Source organism: Hippoglossus hippoglossus, chromosome 9, assembly GCF_009819705.1.
Source record: "Hippoglossus hippoglossus isolate fHipHip1 chromosome 9, fHipHip1.pri, whole genome shotgun sequence".
NCBI classification, from domain to species: Eukaryota; Metazoa; Chordata; class Actinopteri; order Pleuronectiformes; family Pleuronectidae; genus Hippoglossus; species Hippoglossus hippoglossus.
In genome coordinates this window covers 16546392-16573344 of record NC_047159.1, presented here as the reverse complement: position 1 = coordinate 16573344, position 26953 = coordinate 16546392, and the positions used below count along the sequence as shown (strand labels likewise).

General features: G+C 43.6%; 1 long non-coding RNA gene across 1 annotated transcript in view; it reads right to left on the bottom strand.

Annotated features, from left to right (window-relative positions):
• Positions 1–25422, bottom strand: part of LOC117768346 — a 37085-nt gene extending 11663 nt beyond the window's left edge. The window contains exons 1-2 of the long non-coding RNA XR_004615045.1: positions 25033–25422; positions 11143–11249 (exon numbers count right to left, since the gene is read on the bottom strand). This is a non-coding gene — a long non-coding RNA (uncharacterized LOC117768346). The remainder of the gene's footprint in view (positions 1–11142; positions 11250–25032) is intronic.
• Positions 25423–26953: the final 1531 nt, after the last annotated feature.

The following is a 26953-nucleotide window of genomic DNA, read 5'->3' as shown; positions in this document are numbered from 1 at the left end:
CCCAGCGAGGGGTGGTAAAGGCCATGTCAATGGGCCCTGCTTGGACACAAATGTCATCAGCATGACTGCCTGTACATGGAGAGCCAGCGGTGTGAGTGCACAGAAGATGATCAAGATGAAATGAAGAAAGAGAGGAACAGATGTCGCCGCCCGAAACAAATGGAGCTGCAGTTTACCTAAGAAAGCTTATCAACACAAAGAACATATTTTGAGATTCCTTTACCTTGAACCTAAAACAATTAAGGATTCAAACACAGTGCAAAAAAACAAGCTGTGTCTTCTTATCTTTCATATTTTGTGCGATTTCTAAATTGCCAGTTGGCAAAATGTGACCAAAAACAACCTCTTTCCATGTAAAAACAGGTTTTCATTGTTAACTTATTTGAACACCGGTGGAATGTTAATGGATCTGACTTTACTAAAGCAAAGCTCCACCCAACAGACGGTGTTTTTTTATTCTCCCCAGAACTCTCACCCCACAGCCAGATGTATTACTCAAACAGATGCAATAGAGTGTGCAGCCCTCCCTCTCATGCCCCATGTTCCCATCGCTGCTGCCCATCCATTAGATGTTGAGCATTTCAACTTTTAAAGTGGAGAGACAACACAATGCCCTCTGCAACTTAAAAAATACTGAATACATTATAAACATTTTCAGACTCGCACTCTCTATTCTGCCAAACACAAATATATAAGCACACATACAGTATACACTGAGATTCTGAGGAGAAATACATACATTTTCTACTCTCTAAGAAAGGTCAAAACACAATCCTGCACCAGTCCAAGGCACTCTGAACACCAACAAAACAGTTCTACACATTCACTCAGAGTGAAAGGAGATTTCAAAAATCCACTTTGTAGCTCCTCAGGTAACAACAGACACAATATACAGTGTGACATGTTTTCTATTCATCCATGCATTAGTGGAGAGGTTTTTATAGAACATGTTTGTAAAACCAGTAGCCTTGGATTTCCTGTACCAGTGATCAACATGTGTGTTTGCTTTTTTTATTTTTTTTTTATAGGTGCAAACACCAACACTTGTGGCAAGACGTACAGAAAAAGTCAGTCACAAGGCTAAATAAAGACTAAATGACTTCAGGAATTCAAGCTTGGATTCTGATGGATAAATATTAGTAAATAAAATGATCTATTTTAATTGAAGAAAGATTGACATATGAGCTTAGCTGTAAAGATTGGCTTCATCTTTACATCGTAACATATGATGAACGTCATTATGCTCCAATGAAGACCAAGGTATTACACTCAAGATGAGGCGCAAAGAAGAAATGTATTACAAACAAATACAAAGACTGGTATTTATAGAAATTCCATTATCTGTCCGTATAGCAGATTCTGCAATTGTTGTCACATTGTTGTCTAAACACAATGCATCCTCAAGATACACACAAAACAAAATGGCATTCCAAGTATTAGCCTTGTTGTCAGTGTAAATACAGGTGGAGAAATGTATCTCTGTTATTTTTCTGTTGACCTAAAATTGCACCAAAAAAATCCTTTATAGCAATTTAACTTTGTTCATGTAGCGTATGATCATGAATCTAAAGCCAATTTAAAAATACATAGTGTGTTAAATATGATGTACAAGTTTAACTGAAAAATAAGTGTACGGTTAGATTACTCATAAGGATAATCTGTGTAAGTAGCAACACAAAATCTGAAAATTATTGATATTTTATTGAGGCAGTGTGTGATGTGGAATAAAAACTTTATGCCTCGTAGATAATAAATACAGACCATTAGAGAACAAATGCCATTTACAGTTTTTTAGGTTTTTACCTTTTTGTTTTAGGAGTCTGATGTAAATGTGTACACGGATTATATAGAACACATTTTCAACATTAGATAGTATTAAGTTAAAAAAAAAAAAAACCTGATTGAAACACACACACACACACACACACACACACACGCACACACACACACACACACACACACACACACACACACACACACACACACACACACACACACACACACACACACACAGCCATACTGTAAAGTGTGAATGCTATGGCAAACCCAGCAACAACAGATTCCCTGAACCCAAACCCGATGCCGTCTTACCTGCAGGATGAGACTTTACAAAAAGAAGCAAACACACACACAGAAAAAAACTACATCCTGACTGGTAATACAAATTTTCTTTTCTCTCCTTTTTTCCCCCTTCATTTCATTTTGTTTCCTCCATTTCCAGCCTCGGCCTGGAATCACATCACAAGTTCCTTATAGCGAAGGCAGTGCGCTCTACTCATCACCGACACTTTCTGCAAATCCTCAGCCAGACAGTGGTGATTTGTGCCTGTGTTAAGGCAGAGCTACTCTTTGCCTCTTTCACAATATAGATTGCTGCCATTATCTGGAGCTATTCCTCTGGAGCTGAGGAAGAAAAAACATAGGATGCTGGGGTGGTGTTGGTTATGCTGGTGGTGGTTGGGGTGGGATGAAGGATTTTCCCCCCAACCGTTGTATGAATTGCTGATGAGACCTGAGTGACAATTAGATATGCAACTGCCAGGGTTATGGTCACATATCGGGTCGTGTGTGTGATTCTCCTCTTGCAGGCCCAAGCTTTGGTTTCCAGGGTCTTAGACTGTAACGCAACCTGACTAATATTCCTGCTAACGTGCAGTGAATATGGCGGGAATGCAAATTTAGCGATGCCCCCTTTCACACCGAGGAATGAAATCAAATCTTTTGTGGCCGCTGGGCATTGAGGGTGGGAAAAAAAGCATGGTGAGGAGAGTGGGGGGGGGGGGTTCCTCAGGTCACCCGTTTGGGCCGTGAATGAGCCGGTGCCCGAGAGCAAAAGATGGTGTGCCACTGGTGCGCTCGCTGCTAATTGATTGCCTCTACTAACAAGAGCATAATGTATTCTATTGTGATCATCCTTCGCCCGTGTTCATTAAGCCAGGAAGCGGCGTGATCTTCTCTTTTTGTCTCGCTCCTGCCCCCTTTTTCTCTGCCCTGCTCCTCTCGTTCCCCCTCCCAGTCCTCTGTTTCTCCACTCCCCTCTTCCTCTCGCTCTCTCTCTCTCTCTCTCTCTCTCTCTCTCTCTCTCTCTCTCTCTCTGCGCTGGATGGGAAAGGTGATGCAAAGACGGTATGACAGGCAAAGCATCCCTCACCATCCCAAATGCAAAAACGAAGAGGAACAAAGGACAGATGGAGGGAACAGAGTAGGTGGCTGGTAAGATGATGAAGGAAGGATGTATAGATGAAAGGATGAGAGGAAAAGACGGGGAAGAGAGGTGATGGCTGGGGAGATAGAAGGATATGGAAACAAGATGGTGGAAAGAGAAGACATAATGAAAGTGTGGGGAAAAAAAGAAAAGATGAGGATCAGAAAAGCACCTCTCGCCCATCTCCCTCCATCCCTATCTTTTTCCTCCACCTCCCCCTCCCCACCCCGTCCTCTGCTCCTGTCAGGTTCCCACCGGCTCCCGCTCTCCCCCACACCTCTTCTCTTTTTTTTACCCCCCTGTTCTCCCCTCTTGCCCCTTTTTCACCCACCTCCCTTCTCTGCCTCTGCTACTCACTCCATCTCTGGCTCGCCTCTTAATGAGAGCTGGCGGGACAATAGTGCCATTGTTGCTCGTGTTTGGGAACCTCGGACTGAAACAATCGCTGTTTACCCAAGCAGTGGCGCAGCCAGGACCCTCTGCTTCATTACGACCGGGCCAAGTCTGATTAAGTCCGTTCCACAAGTGCCACAATGAGCCACTGAGCCGGCCGCTACAAAAACCCGGTTCCCTCTTTCTCCAACACTTCCTGTCCGTCCTCTGTGGTCTTAATTTCAATGTGATTCTCTCGCTCTGTATATTCTCGTCCTTGCTTCCGCTGGCTAGCCTCTGATTTACATGTTCTTTATCCTCAATGACCAGGATCACATTCACTACAGGAGGAGCACAAGAGAGAGGAAGAAATGCAAGAAGTAACAGGGATGGAGTGTAAATGACAAAGTAAGCACCTCAAAAATCATTAGTCGAATCTGGTCTATTTTCAAAATGACCTTCATAATCTAGGACACCGCTAATTTCTTTATTAAAAATTCCCACAAGGGTTGAACATGCTGCAGGCAGCGGCAACATGACTGACTGCAAGAAATAAGAGAAAACTCTCCATAATGGTCTCAGATCATAAAATAAATTGGCATGGAGGTAGTGTTATCAAGCTGATGCTTGTGGGGAGACGCACTGAATCAGTGGATTGAAAGCCTTTTCACTCAACCATATCCCTCAGCTCCGCAGCTTGTAACAGAAGTATGCTACCAGCACTATGCAAAACAGCATCATGAATATGCGTAATTAGGTGGGACTGGTGTAATTTTTCTGGGTTATGGGATGTGACATTTGTGGGGCAGCAGCATACATCAATGTAAGCACGACTGACAAATGCATAATCCCTTTCTCTGCAATGAGGAATTTTACACTTCGCGATACAAAATATGCAGTTTGCCTTCCCTGCACTTAAACAGCCCGAACAGATGCATGCACAAATGCACAAAATCATCCAGATAAACGTACACACACGGGCACGCATCAGCACTGTCGCACACATGCAAAGACATGCACAGTTGGACACATATGCAATAAAGACATTGGGGAGAGAAAAGCACTTTGCATATATGGCACTAAAAGAAATCTGTGTATTTGAACAGAAATGCTGCGTAAACTCTAAATCGCAGTCCAATTGTTTTAAAAGCTACAAATAAAAACGTGAATTGAGAGACAGCTAGTCAGAGTGTATTTGGAATAAAGCTTGAGTTGTGATTAAAGGGCACGTGAATATCAGAGGGACGCAATTACTCAGTGATAATGGTGCAAACCAGATAAATAAAGAATAAAATAAAACATGGCGCAGCCTTGGAAGGCGGAAGGACACAAAGACTGCTATTGCCAAGCAACAAGGTTAAAAAAGGACTGATCCACATGCATGTTTAACATAATACGAGACTAGATATGAGTTGGCAATGAGCTTTAGACGTAGTAGTTAGTGACCAGGAAATGCAGCAGAGGTGCTGCGAGACTAAGAGCAAATTTACCTCCACACTCAAATATAGTGCTGAGAAATACCTGGAAGTCTAGTATGATTTTATGCTTTTGTTACAACACTGAATTACCAAGCATCTATTATAATATATACTATGTATCTTTTTTTCTTTCGCTCTTTTTTGTGCATTAGTATTCAATTTAGATGAAGCTTCAAAAGAACTGAACATGTGAATGCTCAAATAAGGACGGACACATAATTGGATCATATTCTTACACAAGCGGACACAAACACATACGCCCGCGCACACACACGATCAACACACCTCTTCCGAGAGAGCCAATTTATAGCCACTGTAGTGAACCCCCCCTCACCACCTCTCGTCTCTCCCTTTGCCTTGCCATGCCCCTTTCCCCATTCACCCCCACACACACACGCACACACACACAACGCCACTCACAGCACCCTTCTACAATCCACCACCCTGCCACACATACCGAAGGGGAGGACACATCCCTCATAGCACCCAGGAAATTAAGTTGACATTTGATGCAGACAGGAAAAAATATATATTTCGGTGGGGGGGAGGGACAAAAAAAAAAAAAAAGTGTACCAAAGCAGAGATAGCATAAACCCATCGCTTGTTCACCCTCCTCCACCCCACCCCCCTTAAGCCCAGGGACGCATTCGAGGGGGATTTCAGCGATCTGCAATGCAGACGCCACTGGGTGCCCACAGGAAAAAAATGAGCTTCATCTTTTGCCTGTCCTTCTCTGTGTACGCTGTCTGTCCCTCTTTGTTTCCATCCTTTATGCACTCCATTTTCCTACGCACTTCCCCTAGCCCTTGTTTGTCTCAATCTGTTTGGGAGGAAGTTGGAAAAAAAAATATGGTAGTATTGGAGGATCACTTGATGGTGCATGTGTATGAAATTAAGACACACCCTCTGAAAGCCAATGGTATTGAATACAACACTTTATTTTCTAAGGACGGGGGTGTTTTAAAATCGCTACTGCCATCCCATTTCTTTCAGTTTAGTGTTTATTTTCTAAAATCCATGATCCCTGTAACACACTGCTCCCTACTATGTTCAAACAGCTTTGTAAATCTGGGTTAATCGCTCCAACATTAACAATCACCTGAGAAAAGCAGCAATAAACACATATCCACTGGTTATGATTCTGTTCAAGGCAACAACAACAGTCGTTGCCCGTTACTCAGATTGCGGCGCACCTACAATTTCATGCGAGCGGGCTGGAAAATGAAGGTGCGGTGTGATCTTGCATATGCTTGATAAGATTAACGATCGCATCGGAGGCCTCGTGGTAACCTCGGCAAGGAGCCCAAACCCCACGAGCGAGAGCAGGCCACAATTAATATATCATTATGCATCGCTACAGTGTACAGCCATGAACACACAACACGCAGCGAGACCGTCGACCAGCTAGTGTCTGTCTCAATATCCCCTGCATTAGACATGCAGGAATGTTAACATCATTATGCACAATTGTGAATGTCTGTCTGAGCCCTCCCCCTTTTCTCCCCTACCATATTGTGTCTGCGGGTTAGTCCACATGTATGTGTGTGTGTGTGTGTGTGTGTGTGTGTGTGTGTGTGTGTGTGTGTGTGTGTGTGTGTGTGTGTGTGTGTGTGTGTGTCTGAAAGAGGGCGGCACTATTTAAATATGATCTATTTTTGTATGCAAGTTGAGACAAATTACCGATTGTCGTGTGTCTATGAGACTCTGCATGTTAAACCGTGTCTACGTTAATATCAGCATTTTTCCGCAGAGGGAAGTGATGCTGCAGGAATTAATTTCATGGAAAAAATACTTGCTTGGCAAAAACGATTCAACTCATGTGTAAGGACATTAATGCATCATTCTAGAATTTATCTACAAATTAGGACTGAATGAAATAATTAATTTGTGATGAAGCGCACACTGGCATATTTTACTCTACACACACACACACACACACATTTGAAATGCCGTGCAACACTGTGTGGTTCTATGAATTATGAAAATAATGATATATAATTTAATATGAAAGCAAAGAGGCTTTTAACTTTTAAGTACTCCAGTGAATCTTCTTGTCTACATTTGTGATAATGCAATAACAACACTAGTGTTTTATCCGCAGTGAGAATCAAATCAAATATCAAGGAAAATAATACGAGCATATTTTCCTTTTTAGGGCTCCAGGAGAATTGAGGCCGACCTGCGCCGTCATTACCTAATCCTCCGGTAACTGAACATAATTATGAAAATGTCCTACGTTTGATAAAGCTGAAGAGTAGGAGAGGCGGGACTTTCATTAGCGCTGTGTTGCTAATGTCTGCTCTGCATTTATCTACGCTCCAGATATTGTATCATGCAAATACACACACATTTGCTGCAATGCTGTTGGCAGCCACTGTATCGCAGCTGTATTACCACTGTGCATCTTTTGCATCACAATAAAATAAACAAATAAATTACAAAGCACAATTTCCATCTAAAAAAAAGGAACAATACAAAGCTAAATGTCATTCAGGCATTGTGGGTTTAAACACATCTATCCGGCAGAGAAAACTCTAGGAATTCTCGAGATCAGATTTACAATCAGATTCAAAACCAATATATTTTTAGTTATCTGCCACAACTTGACGGGAGATTGTCCAGCAAGTATTGTACACACAATCCTCCGCTTATACAAACTCTCCTCCTGCCACCTCGCTATTCCTTGCTGCCAGCGATTTGCATTCATTTGCATGATTTTTACGATGTGCATATCCTTTGTTCTGACTGTATGATGATGCAGAAGAAACCCTCCCTACGCAGCGCTATTACACGGCCCCCCTGAAAGCTACTTGGATATTAAATAGAAGGAAAAAAAACACTGTATGGTCTTATCTCTTTTAATTATAAACTGATACGACAAAGATTCCCCAAATAGCAGACTCATCCCCTGGTGTGCCCACGATAATGTGGTACATCAGAATCTGGGGAGAAAAGATGAGTATGTTCCAGTTCTGTGGAATCTTTGAACAGCTATGGAAAGGACATATTGTACTATAGCTAAGAGCCATGAGCATCTGCAATGTAAAGCGAGGGGGAAGGAATTGCATCCAAGAGTGAAATATGGAATTAATTGACAATTAGGAGACAGGAAAAATTATAGATGAAAACTAAATCAACGAAAAAAACAACAAAAAAACACCTTTCACATATTTTACAATACTCTCATAAATAATGTACTATTCTGTCCCTCACTTTCCTTTGTGGTTTGAGTCCATTATTTATAATTGTTTGCTATTGTATTACCGGATCCTAAAAAAATTAAGCCTTTGCATTTACTGAGCAATGCTCATTGCGAGAAATTGTCATTTTGATGTTTCTGAATGGACCCGAAGCCTTCCTGTTCGCTGGCATCTTTTGTTCTCTGTTGTTGTTTCATCCGCGCACACAAACTCACACACACACATACACACACACACACACACACACACACTCACACACTGATGCGTTAGCGCTCCTTAATCATGCAGACACAAGCAGATGACTTCATTAATGGCTGAGGGCTACTACTGATGATACACAGGCTGGCCTACAAGACCGGAGGGTTTATATTCACAAATGCGGGCGCCACATTCTAAGTGCTTACTCCTGCTGGCGCCTTAATAGTAAGCAGCTGCACTGCAAATATGCATGTCTGATAGATGATTATGAGTATAGCATAGGAAATGAGGTGATGCCATGTAAACAAACCACACTGTATAGCAAACACTGTGGATATCCGTGGGTGCTTATGTCTTAATATTCAGCAAATGGCCACGAAGGCTAAATTTGCAGTGTAAATGTTTTTGTTTTGTTTGAGCTGCAGAAATATTCATCATGGCCGTAGAGTTTTAAAAAACGGTGAGGGAGAGAGGGAGAGAGGGAGAGAAAGACAGAGGGAGAGAGAATGAGACAGACTGAGAGAGATGGGGTGGGAACATCTCCTGATATTGTCAAGGTACATCTGTATCTGCAAAGATGGAAAGCTGTCCTGGTTTCCTGCTTCGGCTTCAAGCCCACGATCCTGACGTTGCTCGTAAAAAAAGTCTACCTTTCTAACTAAATAATGCAAAGTCAGAAATATAGGGGCCTAATAACCCTGTCGCACTTAAAGGGCCGGGCTTTCAGCTTTGAGCGAGGTCTATCCAAGGTGATCGTTTTGTACGCAGAGGTCCTCCATAGAATTTGTGCTTCAGAAAACTGAAAACCATCAACTCGACTTTTTCAAAAAACAAGTCGGCTTTTAATGTTTTTCAGTGAAGAATATCCAAAGCTCTTAACTATTATGCAGTGAGATGATCACTAAGTAGCAACCTTCTTTCTCAAGGAGTCAGTGGTTTTTACTGGTGGTTTTCACTTTGACTCAATTCCCGGATGCTGATGTTATAGTGGACAATAGATTTACAATAAATACAGAAAATCCCCTATGTTTAAGTTATAAAATATTCTTTGTGAAGCAGAGCTACGGAGGTGAAATGGTTCACTCTATACAAAAACATAATTTATGGATTCGCACTGCAGAGATCACCACTAGACACAATCTCTCTGTGGTATAGTGTGGACTTCAGCGCTGACTTTTCCCACCCAGTGACTCGCCCTGCCCTTCTAATTGGCCCTTTTGAGCAGTCCACCAAATGTGTGTGAGTATTGGGAGTAATTAGGACGAGTAACACTAACACACTGAGGCCCATGGGCGCTGACATACCACCTCTCCTCCTCTGCCCCTTATTTTTTTTTTTTTTTTTACCAAGGAATAAACTTTTAACTCTGAGAGCTCTCAACACAGAAAATGTGGAATCACTGGGGGTGTTTTCATTTGGTTTAAGTTTGTCGTAGCAAAAGTGCACCGCGTGTGGTATTGTTACCAACCATCAAGAGCAAAGGCCTGGCATATAAGTACATGTGCTACTGAATATTTTCTGCTGACAGTGAAAGCTGTCCATCACTGCACAGCTCTGCATAGACCTAATATCTGAGCACTGTACGCTGCCTCTCCAGGTCACCTACGCGTAAGAGAAATGGTGTCAAAGTTGAAATAAAGAAATCACGAATGGAAATCGACTGCTGCCGCTGCCAGCTAATATAATATCCATTTCCTTGTCATGAGAGGAAGCTCAGCTCATTAAGGTTTGTCTTCAATAACGGAAAATGTCATGTGTAATAATGGCTGGAGGTCTAATTGATAGAGCAAGATGTCCTGCACGCAACGCAAACAACCCAGGGCGGAGGGCAATTACTGTTGCCGCATGAATTTCAATGGCTAGAGGAAATCTTTGAAATCACTTCCTGGTTCCAGCTAATGTTGGTGTGTATCTTTTGTGTGTCTGTGTGTGTGTTGTGTTGTGTTGCGATGATGAACAGTGAACAATAACCTCTGTTTCCCCCGCGCTCCTTCTCTTTGGTATGGACCACAGGGCAAAGAATGGGTCATGGGATTTGATATTGCCCACGATCACCTCGCCTGAGCTCCCTTCAAACCACTGTTATTCTGTTTACTGTGTCCTCTGGACCAATGCTAACATCTATGCCTTTATCCGACACACACATGGGCTAACTTGGCTGCAGGCAAACAGACACACACACATCAGAGGAGACGGGCACAGAGGGGGAAAAAAACTCAAACCCCTGCCAACAAATACATTTTGCCAATATTTGACAAATCTTTCAACACTTGGTACAGAAATGTCAATAAGAAGAACTAGAAATGTTGATGTGAATATCAAAGAGGATAATTTTTACTATGTTAAATAAATAAATCAGAGCTCAATAATTGTAATTTGGGAAGAAATTAAATAAAACATCCCTGATTCAAGGCATTGCAACACATTTGAAGAGTGAGTTTCATTGATCTTTTGTTCTTGAATTTAAAAATAATAATTATTATTGCTGTTATTGTTATTAAAAAGGTCATGTTAAATAAAGACATTTGGGATAATAGAATTTAGGTGTGATTAGCTTAGTTTTTAGTTGTCTTTATGGATAGGAGGAAAAACAACATGTTGCCATGGTATTGCACATGCCTACACATGTGTCCATACACACACACACACACACACACACACACATTTTGGTTTATTAACCCAAGCGCACCTCATGTGGGCCCAGCGAAGAGCAAAATCCCAGAGATCCCATGTTGACCTCTACCTCTCGCTGCCGCCTACAGTTCTCCACAGCTCCCTGTCTCCATCACTGCAGCACTAGAAGACAAACACACAGGCAGGGAGTCAGTACATTTACCAAGTGCTAACCTTTACATATTAAATAACTCTTCTCGAGCAAATCACAATTAACGCGTCTCAACCACAGTGAAAAGAGGAAAAGCAAGCGCTCAGTTATCACAGTTATAAGTCAGAAGGAGGAAACAGCTTTCGCCATAATTTTACTCGCAGGAATTCAAATTGGCAATAACTTTGTGCAAATGTCTTCTCAACCTTTACACTTTGCCACAAATAGCGAGAAAAACTTGGGACCTTTATGGCTCAAGAGCAGCTGCTTTATAAATCATCTGAAGGTCACAGGAGGCGTGTTCTTACATCCTTCAAAATACTAAACAGAGATGTTGTTTAAATGTTAACTTCAACACGGCTATAATTGAATCATCCAATTAGCACCAATAATTCTGGTGTGTTTCAAAAGGTAGGTTGTTGAAACCAGCCACACTTGACCTCTGCCTCCTCTCGCTGGAGGGTGAGCAGGTCAAAGGTCAAATGTCAAGCCAAAAGAAAAAAGTCAATTTGAGGTCAAATGGTCAAACTAATAGCTGGAGCTGTTAATGCTTAGTTTGAGACCTGAGTGTTGACCTAACATTTTGATTCTTAAACACTGTGAATGGGTGGGATTTTACATATGAAGCCGTGTTAAAGAAAACTGGATAATTTTTCCATATTTGATTCCCTTCCAATTTTGGTTTTGATCCCAAAAATGTGCAAAGCTAATTGCATTTTGTTGAATTGACTACGCATTAGGAGGATATACAGGAATGTGTACTGTGTGTAGTTTCTCCTTCCTGCTGTGTTCTGAAGTCGTGTGAGGTTTTTCTGACGTGTCATTCCAAAGCACACACGTGTTCATAACCACACACTTGTGCTGCTGCAGGGAGCTGCATGGCAAGGGTCAAAAACACAACTACACATGATTCAGATTATTTAATTCTCAATTTTATTAATAATGTTCCAATACAAAGTACAAGAATGCATTTACATCAAGGATCCTGGAAAAAAAGCAGGTACATATTCAATGAACACTTAATAATATATATGGATACAGACATATTCTTACACTCCCCATTGCAATGTTCTACACTGTGAGTGTGTCTTGCGGTTGTGTGGCAAACCAATGTGTGTGTGTGTGTGTGTGTGTGTGTGTGTGTGTGTGTGCTTCTAGCCCTACGGCAGGGTTTAGGGTAACTATACAGCGACCCCCCCCTCACCACCACCACCACCCTCACCCCATTCCCTTTGCGGCTTGTGTGGCTTGTCTCATCCCATCTCCCTCCTGCTCCTCTATCTTCTTCCTGCGCTCTAACACCCCCTCTCCCCTTCTCCCAACCACCCCTCTGCTTCCAGCCTACATGCATGTGTGGAGTGGGGTGGGGGTAGTGGGGGTAGTGGGCTACGCTGGCGACGACAGTGCCAAGAATCAGACCCTGGTTTCTCTTAAGCGGCAGCTAGGCGATGCAGGGGGATGCTAAAATCGTATGCAAATTGCATATGTGCTGTATACGTATCACACACACACACACACACACACACACACACACACACACATGCAATGTTAAGTAATGTTCAGAGGAATATGAGCAGCAGCTGCGAGGATTGTTTTTATATTTTAGAAATAAAAAAATAGATTTAAGTGAGCAGCACTGATTTGAAAAATAGTGTGAGAAAACTAAAAGAGGAAAAAGTACATTTCTCCCGACTTAAGTGATGCTGTTAAGACTGTGCGTCTCTCACATTATGTGACTCCTCAACAGCTGCACCTTCATAATGACAAAAAGAAGTAGTCATAGAACAAAAGCATTTCCTTTATGAGAGGTGTGTCTACTCTCCACCCCGGTGGCTTACAGTGTTCCATTATCTGAGCGGCGAGGGCTGCTTTGCCACCCAGCTCCCCCATGCTGCCTGTCTCATTTCCTACCGGTAACAATCCATTAGCCAGGCTCAAACATGCAGCCGTTTAATTATCCTCACTTCTTTGGCAGCACGCCGGGGCGTACCACTCATCAGAGGAAACAGGGAGCCAGCTGATACTGTATACATACTTTATGCATGTAGAAAGGGACAACAGGCTGACAATGCAAGGAGATGGCGCTCGCCTAGACATAATTTCTACTCGTACACTTAAACACAATGGCTTCCAGGTGAATACGTACACTGCAATATACATGTATCTATAGAAACAAATTTACACATCAACGACGTATGTAAACTGAACCTTTAATTGTGACAATAAACACCTCAGATAAAATACTTCCTTAAACCGGTGAACTGCGTATATATCCGCATGTGTTTGTGTGTGTGTGTGTAGGTGTGGATGTGTGTTGATGCACGAAAAATGGGGATGATGTGTGGTATAATTCATCTTGAATAATTTCCTGCGCATTCTTCTTCATGCTATGCCTCAGGAGCACTTCAAGATGAAAGGAATGTTAATGCTGTGTCTGTATCTCCCTGAACAATGTGTGATTTTTCCCTGTGTGTGTGTGTGTGTGTGTGTGTGTGTGTGTGTGTGTGTGTGTGTGTGTGTGTGCGCGTCACCTCACTAAGCACATTTATGATAATTAACAGATAGGGGAGGTCAGCTACTGTATGTGTATGTGGCAGCGACAGTGAGTAAGAGAGGAGACAGAAAATGAGAGAGAGTCGAGCGCTGATTTACATAAATTGGAAATACTGCCATCGACTTCCTTTCTTTGCTCTCTCATCTGTATTGTCATTTTTGATATAACAGTCTTAAGAAAATCATCTGTACTCTTGGAAAAACAGCAAGTTTTATCAGTGACTGCTCACAAAAGGTAAAATGAGGCACCTTTATTCTTCACGTTCAGTTAATGCACACTGATATATTTGTGATATATAGGAATAATATGCAGACTTTTATTTCTGACATTTGGATACTTTAAGGTAGCAAGCTGTTGCGGAAAATGAAGCAGATGAAATAATTAAATTTAGACTGTGAATAAACACATAAACACCTGCAACTTGAATTATTATTAAATAGAAATCCTGTGTGTCATATTACAGTGTTTCATCAAACTGAGGCCAAGATACATAATGGGCCCGAAAAGACATGAAAATACAGAAATACTTAGAACATTAGCAGATACCAGTTTTCGTTCTAATGACCACGGTGTTCTTAGCACTTCTAGCCAATAAACCGGGTTCGGCGGAGAACTAAAATGACGGCCGATCTCGAAGGTGTCGGTAATCGAGGGAATTAATACATGCAAATGAAATGCTCAGCATGCATAGCCGCTGTTGACAGTAACTGAATAATTGACTTTCGGAGCTCCGTGTTTCTGGTCCACATATGCCGCACACAAATTTGTATGCATTAATGTGTATGCGTGCGCGCGTCTATGCCAGCGGACATTTTAAGTCTACCCTCCTCACACTCTCACTACTGCCAAACGCCTTAAGATGGTGGCACCTTGAGGCAGAGAGAGACACTCGTAGAGAAAGCCAACCTCCTGCTCCCTCTCCCCCCTTCTTCCACCTCGGGTGCTCACGACAACACAGGACAGGCCCCCCTTCCTCACCCTTCGCCCCCCAAATAAATATTTAATTCGCCCCTCTCTAATAAGGATATTAGGCAAGTACACCCCGGCCCTGGCTTATATGCATGAGTCCTTTCTCATCAAATTTACATAAAAGGGCCAGATGCTAATGCGAGCGTAGCAACTACTGCTCACTATTCTATATGCACTCGTACCAGCTCCCCAGCCTGAGAGCCCATATAATTTAATTGCCGAACAGCATATATTTTTCAAATGGTTCGCCGTATTCAAATTGCATCCAGGCCTCAATACGGTGCCTTACAAAGAGTGGAGCGATGGCCGTATTTTAATTGTGGTGGCGGGACATCTACAGTATTTATGCTTATTTAATGTTTTCTGAGGACCCTCCACTTGTATGAACTCCTCCATAATACAGTGTTTATGCGTAACATGGAAAATATCGTACACATACATACAGTGTATTATATGTAGGAAATAACATCTCGAACCTTTTAAATACGGAGTATAGCATAAAGCATTTTGAGACTGAGTGCCACGATGTTTGTAATTAATAGTGAATGAATAATGCAGTGACACGAAATATATTATTTACACCCTTTCATCTTTGAGGAAGATTCAAAGCATATTTCAGATGCAATTATACTAATTTATTTATAGTGCATATTATTTGCATAATCAAAAGCCAGCAGAGCACAGATATCTGAGGAGCCAGGCTGACAGCCAGCTTTAGACCTGTAGTGCAAGAATAGCATTTATGTACACAGCCTCATTGTGCACTGCTGCTGCCACAGCACTGATACCTAACCATGAAGTATATTGTAGCAGCTTTTAGCATTATCATCAGTCACAATGTAGATACAGAGTGTATAATGATGTTGTATTCTATCAAATGTCCTGCAAATTCTGCAGTTACATGATGTATCAGAAAACATGGGTATCATCAAATGACAATTGTAAAATCAAGCAAGAAACTAAATCTTAAATTCTAGGGTTTTATGAACATGATTATCAACTCACAGAATTGTGATGATAATAAAACTCACACAAGATAAACATCACATTATCTTACTAATGTCTACAGACTAGTATAAATATAAATTTATATAAACATGTATTTGAGATGATAAATTCAGTTTAATTCAATGTGATTTCTCTTTTTCTGTTTTTAGCTTTTTCTTCCATGTAGACTGAGCCTTTTTCTGTGTTTAATACATTTTAGAGGCTAAATTATTAGATAACTAGAAATGAAGAGAATTGTTGTGGCAGACTATCAAACAGACTGATGACGGTTTTCAATTAATAAGGCAGGTTTGGGCAAAAACCTTGTTGGCACTATTAACTTTGGGAAAACCAAATTTTCACTTTACTATGGTTTTACATGTTGCATACTTCATAGACACTAGAGAGATAACTACAAGCTCGCAATTGTATTAATATTTACAGAGCCTCTTAATATTTGTCTTGTGACGCTGACAATTTATCAATTTGAAGTTTTCCTAAGGATCACTTAAACTCCATGTGTCCATAACAAGGGACGAGATCGTTTTAATTCCACAAGAATGGCCCTATCATCCCAGATCACAACAAACCTGCTCCATACAGGCAACTCAACTCCCCCCACTTTCAAACTCAATCTCATTATGCTACATATGGAAGAGATCTTTGACGATACGTAAGTGACAAGGGTGCCTGGCAAACACGTCGGCCATGCATATCCATGCAGTTAGCCGAAGGGGAGGGTCGTACGGCGTGGCAGAGCACAGCATGCCCGCTGATCCCCACAAGACGCTCAAGTGGCCATGCAAGATGTCATTAAAAAGGGCCCAACCATGACATTCCTCAGTGGATTATTGGCAAGTTGTGGCTGGTTGGTTTATTACGGAGCGGGGATCGATCAGACCCCTGTTAATTGGGGATGACACCTTTTTGAGGGTAAGTGCATGTCAGTGTGTGTGTGTACAAGACCGATGTACAACCTCAGACTATGTTCTGCCTCATATATGAACACACAGAGCCTTTAGACTCACAGTTCATTGAGCAGCTGGATTGATGTTATGACTTCACTTTATGGAACAAATACTGATAATTGAACTAAATCAATTAATCAATGCATGTGAGGTTACCTGAAGAAATTGTGACACTATAATATGTCTATATTGGCCCATGGAGAGAGGGTAGGGGGCATTCTAGTTTCTCGCATAGAGTACACACGGGCAAACACACACACACACACACACACACACACACACACACACACACACACACACACACACACACCAGGAACCTGTCCTGCATTGGCAGGGGCTGATGCTGCCATGCGCACGGTGATCTCACCTACCGTTGCCGTGGCGACACCAACCAGAGAGGAAAGCCTTGTTGTGTGTGCGCATGCGTACGTGTGTGTGTGTGTGTGTGTGTGTGTGTGTGTGTGTGTGTGTGTGTGTGTGTGTGTGTGTGTGTGTGTGCGACTGTGATTGTGACAGAAGCTTGAGCTGGAGAAAGAGGAGGAGGAAGAGGAGGAGGAGGAGGAGAAGGAGAAGAAGAAGGAGGAGGGCCTGCAGGAATTCACATTGTGCCTGGCTTGTTTAAGGTTTATGCTTCATTCACTTACTACCTCTTACCAGGGGAAATACTGAACTGGCCCTTTCAATTATCAAGGCAATAAATTCAGGGTGGCTGTGTCTTTATAATAGCAGCCCAGCGCTTTAATAGGAAGAGGGCTGGTATATGGGAAGGAAGGGGTATGCCGGCTCATTTGCATATAGGCTATATCCGAAGACAAAGATTAACAGGGCTTCATGAATACATACAACACCGACAAGCATACAGACGCATGCAGTCTCATATACAGCACACAGTCATATAAGCTCCATACTGGCACATCCCCACTCCGGCTTCTCTTGAGGCCAAAATAAACTGCCCTACTACCAGCTGGTATTGTTGAATTCTATTAGTGATGAAGAGCTAACTCAGACTATAGGGGTCATCTGCTCATCAATGGGTGGCGGTGGCCTAGGCCTGCTCCACAGCCATGAATGCACTGAATTCATTACTCCTGGTGCACAGATGGTGTCTGGCTGCCTGTCTCAAGTTCAAGTTCATGTCCAGGAGACACACACACACACACACACACACACAGAGAGAGAAAGAGAGAGACATGGCCCAAGCCAGACAGACAGACGTTGTTGACTGAGACACAGCTATTGTTCCCTTTCATTATGTCGTAGCCTCAGTAGCTATCCAAGACGCCTGGGTCGGTTAATGGCAGAGTCAAACGCACAGGGAGGAACGTACACACATGCAAACACAGACACACATGTATGCATACGTGGAGCCTCTCATCCCATCACAAGCTGCTGCAGCATGAAAATAATCCCTGCATTTCTGCTCAGAGAACGTGGGGGAAATAGTCCTGACTGTAGCTGGTTAACACTGAAAATGATGTTTCATGGTAGCTCGGAATACGACAGCGTTTTAAAAAAAAAGAAGCCACATATCTCATCCCTTTGCCATCGCAGAAACAATCTAGGCCGCAACGAGCAAAAAAAAAATGTTAACAGCCATGCAACACATATATTAACAAATGACACCTGTATGAGGTAATAATCACATCCTTTGTCTGGCACAGAAATGACCCCGAGCTGATGATATTATAAAGCTGCCACACACACACACAGGAGAGAGGCACATGAAAAGCACAGGCACGCTCACATAGAATATGCTGATTGCCCGCCCAATGAATATGAATACCCCCTCCATGGTCGCCATGGTTTTGTTACTCAACAAATCACGTGACATCGGTGTCTGTAGCGCACTGTATGTGTTAGCACAGAAGAAGGGCACAGCCAAGCGTATAGTCCCCGTTTACTGAGGAGAGGGACGGGGGACTGTCGCCACCCATGCACGTAGGGTCAAATCACACCCCTGTGATTATATATAAATTCATACATGGCAATGGGGCACTGCGAAATGAATGACAGGTTCCTAGCAGTGCAGGAACAACATATTTTTTACATGAAAAACACTTCTCATCCTCGTTTATGGAGACGCAGGGAAGAATGGAAATGCACGTTCAGGTAAATGTGGAATATATAGATATGGAGGCCAACGATGTAGGATACGGTTCATTATTTTAAGGACTCGTAGCAGCAGGGGTTGTCATTGTAATAACAAGCACTAATGTGAAGCACATTTTACAGAGATTTACACAGCCTCCAGAGAGAGGCAGTAAAGGCCGTGCAAACTGCTGCCGACCCACACTGCATCTCTCCTCCGTGCAGCCCGGCTCAAAGTGACAGGGCTGAGGAGGGAGATGCATGCCCGTGTGATTTGCAGCTGTTTGAGACATGTAACACTGCTCTCACCACTACATCCCAGCAGTACATTACATACCCCACTGACTGGAGGCTGGACCTTTTTGTTAATTTGACAAGGCTATGTAGGGAATTATAAAGTCTTGATGTCAAAGTATGATGACATTAGCCTTTTAGCCTGAAATATACTGAAGTTTAATAATTTGGCCTTAAATTGAAGTAAAGAAGAGTAAATTTAGTCCCTTGATTGATGAAGAGCTCATAAAACGAGTACAAAGTCGGAAGCACACTGGATACGATATGAGATGTTAGCTTAGTTACAGACGCTAAGTTCTTTCATACTCTGGACTGACATTAAGTGTGGCCCCCAGACATGAAGAACAGTGTTCCCTTTCATAAACCCGGACGACAATTTCAATCGACTTAACCGGGGACAATAAGACTTGTTTTCTTCACGGCTGCTCGGCCCAGATTGTGTTCTCAAATTTTTCTCTCGGGCAAACGACCAGGTATTGTGTGCCGTCTTTGACAGGGGCCCGGGAACAAGAGACACTAGTTTTGTCTGACGGTGTGAGAAAGTCAGCAAGAGAGCTTTTCAGCAGAGGAGGCAGCGCTGGATCCAGCCACCGTGCCTCTGTTTAGCAGTGCACTTGAATAATCCTCCGTCTGAACATATGCTGAACTTGACCTACGACTTAATCAGATATTGGATAACCTGCAAGAAACTTTTAAACAGAATACAACAAATATTACTTTTTTTTGTTGTTGCTCGAATTGTCATTTGAACAATCAGGGATGCTTTACATATGTGGTCTAAGGCAGGAATAGATCTATGATGGGATCCTGCTGACATAAGGTAACTTTCACAGTCAGCATGTGTATATGAGCCTCTGAGAAAATAAGCATCAAAACTACACTGATGATAAAACAAGTGCAACTCAGCTACAAGTTTAAAACTTCTTATTGCAGTTTTTTCACTAAATAGCTAATATAGGGGCTACACGCGTTCAGATATTTTCAGGAAACGTGTGTATATTCTGAAAGTGTGTGTATATAAATAAAGTGTGCATATATTCTGAAAGTAGCTATACAGATTTTATGTTATAATGAAAACACACAACTTAATCTCAAATTGGTCTCAGTTCATGGTCAAGTTCAGGCACGAACAATGCACTGTGATGTCACCTATTTATACACGGCCCAGATTTCTCTCGTCATTATGTGCGTTATTTCTGATTCTCACGGGGAGTGAGCGACGCCTGGATGCGCGCGCTCGAGTGGGGCCCGCATGCAGGATTACAGGGCTGCAGCGCCTCCCTTTCAAATTCATAAACTCGCATAGTTTTAAGATAATGACCCGGAGTTCTCATCATCAGCACAATTGGCGAGACATTACGCATTCAGGGGCCGTTGCTACTCCAAGTTTAGGGAGCGCCGCGTCGGCTGGGGCTGGGAAAACGTCGCCTCTTTCTTTGGGGATGCAGATGAGTCTGGTGCACTTGACGTCTTTTCATGACCCCTGTCGCCCCCCCGCCCCCCCCCACCACCACCCCCTGTCCCCCCTTCCTCCCTCCTCCCCAGCCCCTCCAGGCCCTCACGGCGCTGTCTGTCATATTGGTCCCGGGCATGGCATTGCCACTTGCCCCACCGAGCGTGGGAATGGGATCGTCCAGTCGTTCACATCTCCTGCACTGCGGTTAACGGAATCAATTAAGCAGGCCCGACCCCCCCACCCCCCCACACACACACACACACACACACACACATTTCCCCAATCCCCTCACTCGCACCCTCCCTCTTCTGCCACCTCCCTCCCTCTCCTAACCCCACTCCCCTGCTCTCTCCCTCTCCCTCTCTCCTTCCCTCTCTCTCATTTTTTTTGTCAGTTCAGTATATGTCCTAATTATTACTGTTTGGGAGGCCAGCGCCGTTGCCTGGCCGGACTCGAACATGCTGCAATAAGACGCGTAGAGGCGCACACGTGGGTTTACAAGTGTCACTCATTTAAACTAGTGTTAAAATGTCCAATCAAATTGAATACAATTTAAAACCATTGGGCCAATAAATAATGCAATATGTGGTCTGGAGTCAACCTCAGTGCGTGTGCGTGTGTGTGTGTGTGTGTGTGTGTGTGTGTGTGTGTGTGTGTGTGTGTGTGTGTGTGTGTGAGCGAGAGAGAGAGAGAGTATATTAAATGTTTAAATGTGGACGAGTGCGCGCAACTGTTTTTAACAATAAACTCCATGATACTAAAAGTTATTAATGAAATTAAAGAGAGTGCACAAACCAAGCTGTCCCTTCCTGTAACTTATAAACGTACACTGGGGAAGAAAATAACAACATAAATCAGAATAAACTCAGTTGGATTAAAAACATCTTCCATGTCAGGTCCATGGGATAATACATATCACCCCAATACATGTCATGGGTCGTCCACAAGTCCTCGACGAGTCTGGAAGTAGTTTTTACTTTCGGTTATCTAGCTTTATGACGAGCAGAACACTCATACAGCTAGATAACCAAAGATAACAACCCACTTCCCACATCTTCAGCAGCAATAATCCACATGTGCACGTCCTCTTCGTGTCTCCATCCCTTAGAACTCAAAGTATGTTAAGCAAAAAGTCATCAGTGTCCCCTGTTCAAGTCACACTGCGCTTTATATTCCTTACATCCCCCTTTCTGCCATTGAGGGCCACTACTGCACAGCCTGAGCCGTTATACACCCGCTGGTAGAAAAAGGCTGCAATTCTTCGCAAAAATGATATAATCCCAGTGTTCGTGTCATATTCACTTGACATTAACCAATATTACTGAGTTGAAGTAGGCCTTGAAAATCGCGGGTAAGGTGCAGTCATCCTTGCACGGGGGCCCTAATTTGCAATGCAAATAGCTTCAATCCCACAAAAGGCTCTTTCGCCTCTATTAAGTCGTTGTGGCAGCAGCAATAGATATCCTGAGAGGCCGGCGGAGAAGAAACACGGCGGAGAAAGGGGGGAAATCCGGTTTCCTGTGGAAAGTGCAATAACAACACGGGGAATTACGACGCAAATGTTTCGGATTATGAAGACAGGAGCTTGTTTTTTTTTTTCTCTTTCTTTGACCAAAGAGTGTCAAGTTGTCCGTTTACATCCAGCGTGCACTTTAAGGGAAGATAAAGCCGATGACTGAGCCCAAAAAAGAGAGAGTCCGTTCTGCAGGCTGCGTGGTCGGTCGGTCTGAAAAGAGTGGGGGGGTGGGAGGGGGGGGGGGGATAAGGGCCATCCCCACTGGATAAGGTGGGGGGGCTGGGGGTGGCCAAAATATGGACCAACCCCGGTGAGGTCAAAGGCCTCGGACCACGACAGTGTAACTGCGGTGATGTCATGAAAAAAAAAAGAGAATCGCAGATCGCACCCTCCTATCCGAACAATCTCCATCCATTACTGAGCGCGCGCTGGAAGAAGTCCGCCTCGCCACGAGCTCCTCTCTCTCACACGCAGGGAGGTTTTTTTTTTTTTTTACTCAGAACGAGAGCGATTCTACTGCTTTTAATGGAGGATGCGACCGGACATCCAGCAGCTCGTAATAAAAACGAAACAAGTGAGTGAGGGGAGCATCCTGGAGCTGCCCGAGCGCCCGCATCTTCCCCGTCTCCTCCACCGCAGGCTGGGCTTTCTATTCGCGACAGCACCGCCACTCGCACATCGCATGTAGGACCGTCTGCAGGAGTTCACTGCAAAGCGCACCTTGTCGATTTTTTGCGTCGAAATCCCGACTGCTGTGTTTTCTTCATGTGTGTGTGTGTGTGTGTGTGTGTGTTTTGTCATCGTCGCATCCGAAGGGTACAGAGACCATACACTGGTGTTCAGGTGTATGGATGTGGCCATGTCGCCCTCATCGCGCGAAATAAAGCCCAGTACGCGCTGCACGTCGTGCGCACACAGCCTATGTGTCACTTTCCCACAGAAATGTAAAGTCAGCCCGATATAGCTGAGCACAACCGGGACAATATGTAAGATCTCTGCAAGTGAGTCAACAATAACAGGCAGCGGGAACATGTGATGGATCATGCGCAGGAGCGTGCGACTGCAGGTTGGACCCAGTCGGGTTGTGTTGAGCCTCTGAGGACAACTCTCGGTCCTGACCATAAAACACAAGTCTATTAGAGGAAAAGTTCGTCTCTGACAGTGATTGACTTAATTCATGCGCGTCTGCCTGTGAGTGAGAGCTCGTGCATGAGAGTGTGTGTGTGTGTGTGTGTTTCGGTGGGGTGGGAGGGGGGTGTGCCTGTGCGTAAATGACAGGAAAAGTGAATTATAAGGTGGTGATAAAGTATCACCGTATTATTTGTCAATGGCATCATCGGCATATTTCTCTTTTTCTTCCATCAGGCGCCCCCCCCTCTCTCGCTACAGTTTTAAATCTGGCTCTCAAGTTTACTCTGGGGTGGGAGGGGCGAAGCAGAGATGTTTTAATGAGCCGGTGTGAGCCACAAGGCCTGTGCATTTCAATAAGAGATTACTATAAACATCAGTTTTATTCTCACATGTTTACAGTCACTTCCACAGCATTCGTACCAATCTCTAAATATCACACTCCACCTGCCACACATGACACCAGCCAGCAGCCCGAATTTATCCAACTGTCCAAATGTGCCAGGAAAAAATCCTCAAAATCCACTAATTTAAGCACATATTTTTCATATGTTTATTTGTATTAAATGCATCGTCAATTTCCATTCAATCTGCCCCCTCTCCCTGGTGTGAATCAGATGAATGGTAAAGTGTGAGGCCAACTTGATATCACTAAGATCCACGATATAAAGCACACCTCATTAGGGTAAAAGGGCCAGAATAGGCCTCACTCGCAGGCCAAGCTTTAATTGCACTACAACCTGGCAACCTGCTGATCCTCTTGAGATTACAATAAACGAAATATTTCCGTGAAGGTTAATGATACAGCAACGAGAAGCCAAAATACATATATATGTCAGAAAGGTGAAATTATATTCGTATTACAGCTACGCGTAATTGTGTGCGTAAAACAGAAATAAACACCACAGTGAAAGCTTTGTTTTCGAGTCATTGTGTGACGGTTTTGGTGACGTTGTTCTTTCGGTGTGAGGTTAACTTTTTGTTTCATCGCAAAAAAAAAAAACTCGTGATTTTTGAGAATATTGTGGTTGTTTTGTTTTTACATTTGTAAAACCTTTTTCTCTGAAACCTTCTCGCCCATCGCTCCCGGAACGATACTGAACCAAATGTAGTTCACACACACACACACACACACACACACACACACACACACACACACACACACACACACACACACACACACACACACACACACACACACACACACACAGTGTCCTCACTGGTGTTGAAATGAGCCTCATATAGGCCTGATAATAACAGCAATTATTATTGCTTCAGTCAACAGTTTTAACAAGACGCTGTGTATGTGTGTGTTTGTGCTGAAGCACAGAATCACAGATTGCTCTCCAGTGCATTAGAGATACTGTCGAATACAATTCTCAGTGGGAGTCAATACCTGAGGGCAGAATATAGAGCAAAGTCCCCTGTAAAGTGTAAGATATTTCATTGATTTTTACAAATAATACAAATATGTAATCAGATCAAATGTTTGAATGAAGCCACCGGTGAGTTGTGGTACATACAGTTGATTCTAAAAGGTGCCAAAAAGGTGTAATCGGTGCGCCCTTGGGCCAAAGTGTGTGAGGAAACATTCACACTCACAAACTTGTCATTTCCCATTAAATACGTGGAATCTCTCCACGAAACACCAGTCCACGTCAGCTCTTAACAAAACAGCACACACAACCTACCATCTATTTTATATTTCCCGTTTTTTACGTTGGGCGACCTTTTACGCACACGATAGCCACTATATACGCAGCCCATCAACGCAGGCACAAAAAGTTGTACTTACTTCCCAAAGGTGAGTCAAATCACTGCACTGGATCAGAAAGGGTCCCGAGCAGGAGAGGCAGGACAGCGGTGTGGAGTGGGGTCCGTGTCTGTCGGGCTGCGGTCCTGTACGTTCCCCTCAAATATCCCAGCCGTGTTCATTTGGTGGGGGGGCATCACTTTAAAATTGCCGCTAACACTCAGTGTGAACATAGCCTGCATCATCAGGCGTGCTCCACAGCTGCTCTGTGCTGAGCCACGAGCACATCCCGAGCACATGATAGACGGAGGGAGGATGGAGAGGGACGGGGAGGGACGGCGAGAGGGAGAGAGATGCAGGGAGGGACACAACTTTCCCAAGCACCAAATAGAAAAAGTGCATGGCACAGTTGAGCTCTCACAGTGTGCAAGTTTTTTTTTTTTTTTCTCTCTCCCTCTGTTGGTGGTGGTGGGGTGGGATGAGAGTGGGGTGTGTGGGTGGGGGGTGATGATGATGATGAGGGGGGGGAGGAGGATGGGGGGGGGTGTAAAGTCCATCCTTCTGTGTGAGGAGAGGACGTGCTCGGAAATTCAAACAAGTTCCCTCGGTTCTTTTGTTGCACGCACGAACTGAGGCAGCATTGTTCGCGCGGGGTTTGGCGGCGTGGACCTCTCCCTCCTCTGACACCCCCCTCTCCCCCCCCTCTCCCTCCGTCCTGACCAGGTTACGAAGTGAGCCTCGCAGCCGGGCTGGTAATGAATTTGCTGCAGGCGCTTCGCTAACACGTTTTGACAAACGGAACGCATTTACCGGGTTCCCAGACAGAGGGAGAGAGAGAGGGAGGGAGGGGGAGGGGGGGTGGGGGGGTGATTTGCTACATGCAATTCCCAAACTAAGTCTAGAATGAGGTCAGTAATAAAAAAGAAAAAGGGAAAAACACACACGACACATTCAACTTCACTCCAAAAATGTTTCGGGATTGGATCTGTGCGTAAAGTGCAGGCCTGAACACCGCATCGCTTATGAATTGACCTTGCTCCCAGTTGCCTAACAAGAGGTAATCTTATAAGACTCACACACACACAGGCGCGTGCCCCCTCCCGAACTGGACACACACGCTAACACACAACCAAAAGAGAGAGAGAGAGAGAGAGAGAGGAATAATATAGAGAGAAGAGAGAGAGAGAGAAAATAAGTTGTGGTGACCTATTTGACAGACTTTTTTTTTTTTTTTGTGAATATGTTATAATCCTGAAAATCTTGTGCAAAAAGAGATGGAGCGCTTTGCTCTGCAGGAACATCATCCATCCATCTTTCTGTCTCAGACACTAAAGCGTCAGGCTCCCTGCTCGGTTATTTTTTTTAAATCTCAATTTTCACGTACTTGTTTTTTCTTCCCTAAAATTTTATTTTCCCTGAGAAAAGAAAATGTTAGAAAATCATCTTGATTGGATATGTATGTATATATATATATATATATTAAAACAGGCAAAAGGTGCGCAAAGCAGCCTCTCTCAGGGACACCCCCCTCCTCCTTGCCTAATTGCAGGCGTATCCATTACATTCAACCGGATTCACGTTTTAGTTTAACAGCGAGGGCACGTTCAATGACGTAGACAAGCATATCAGCTACGTGCAGCCATATTTAAATACATCAAGGCAATTAGCGCATCAAAATATGCAAATCCCGCTTACTAGGCTACATAGTCCGCCCTGCCGCAGTCGGAGTAATTTCCCCCCAGCCAGTTTCTTGGGTGTTTGATTGCCGTTTTGAAAGCCCGACATATAAAGTCTTTTGTATGTTTTTTTTTTTCATCCAAAGAGGCTTCGTTAAGGTGAACGGGACAGAAGAGAGACCATGAAGAGAAGGGGAACCGTGGCTCCTGCGTGGAAAAACCGCCCATGCGTAATGAGACGACCCGCTCCGCCATTCTCAATTCTCCGACGCCGTTGGCTCTGGTGT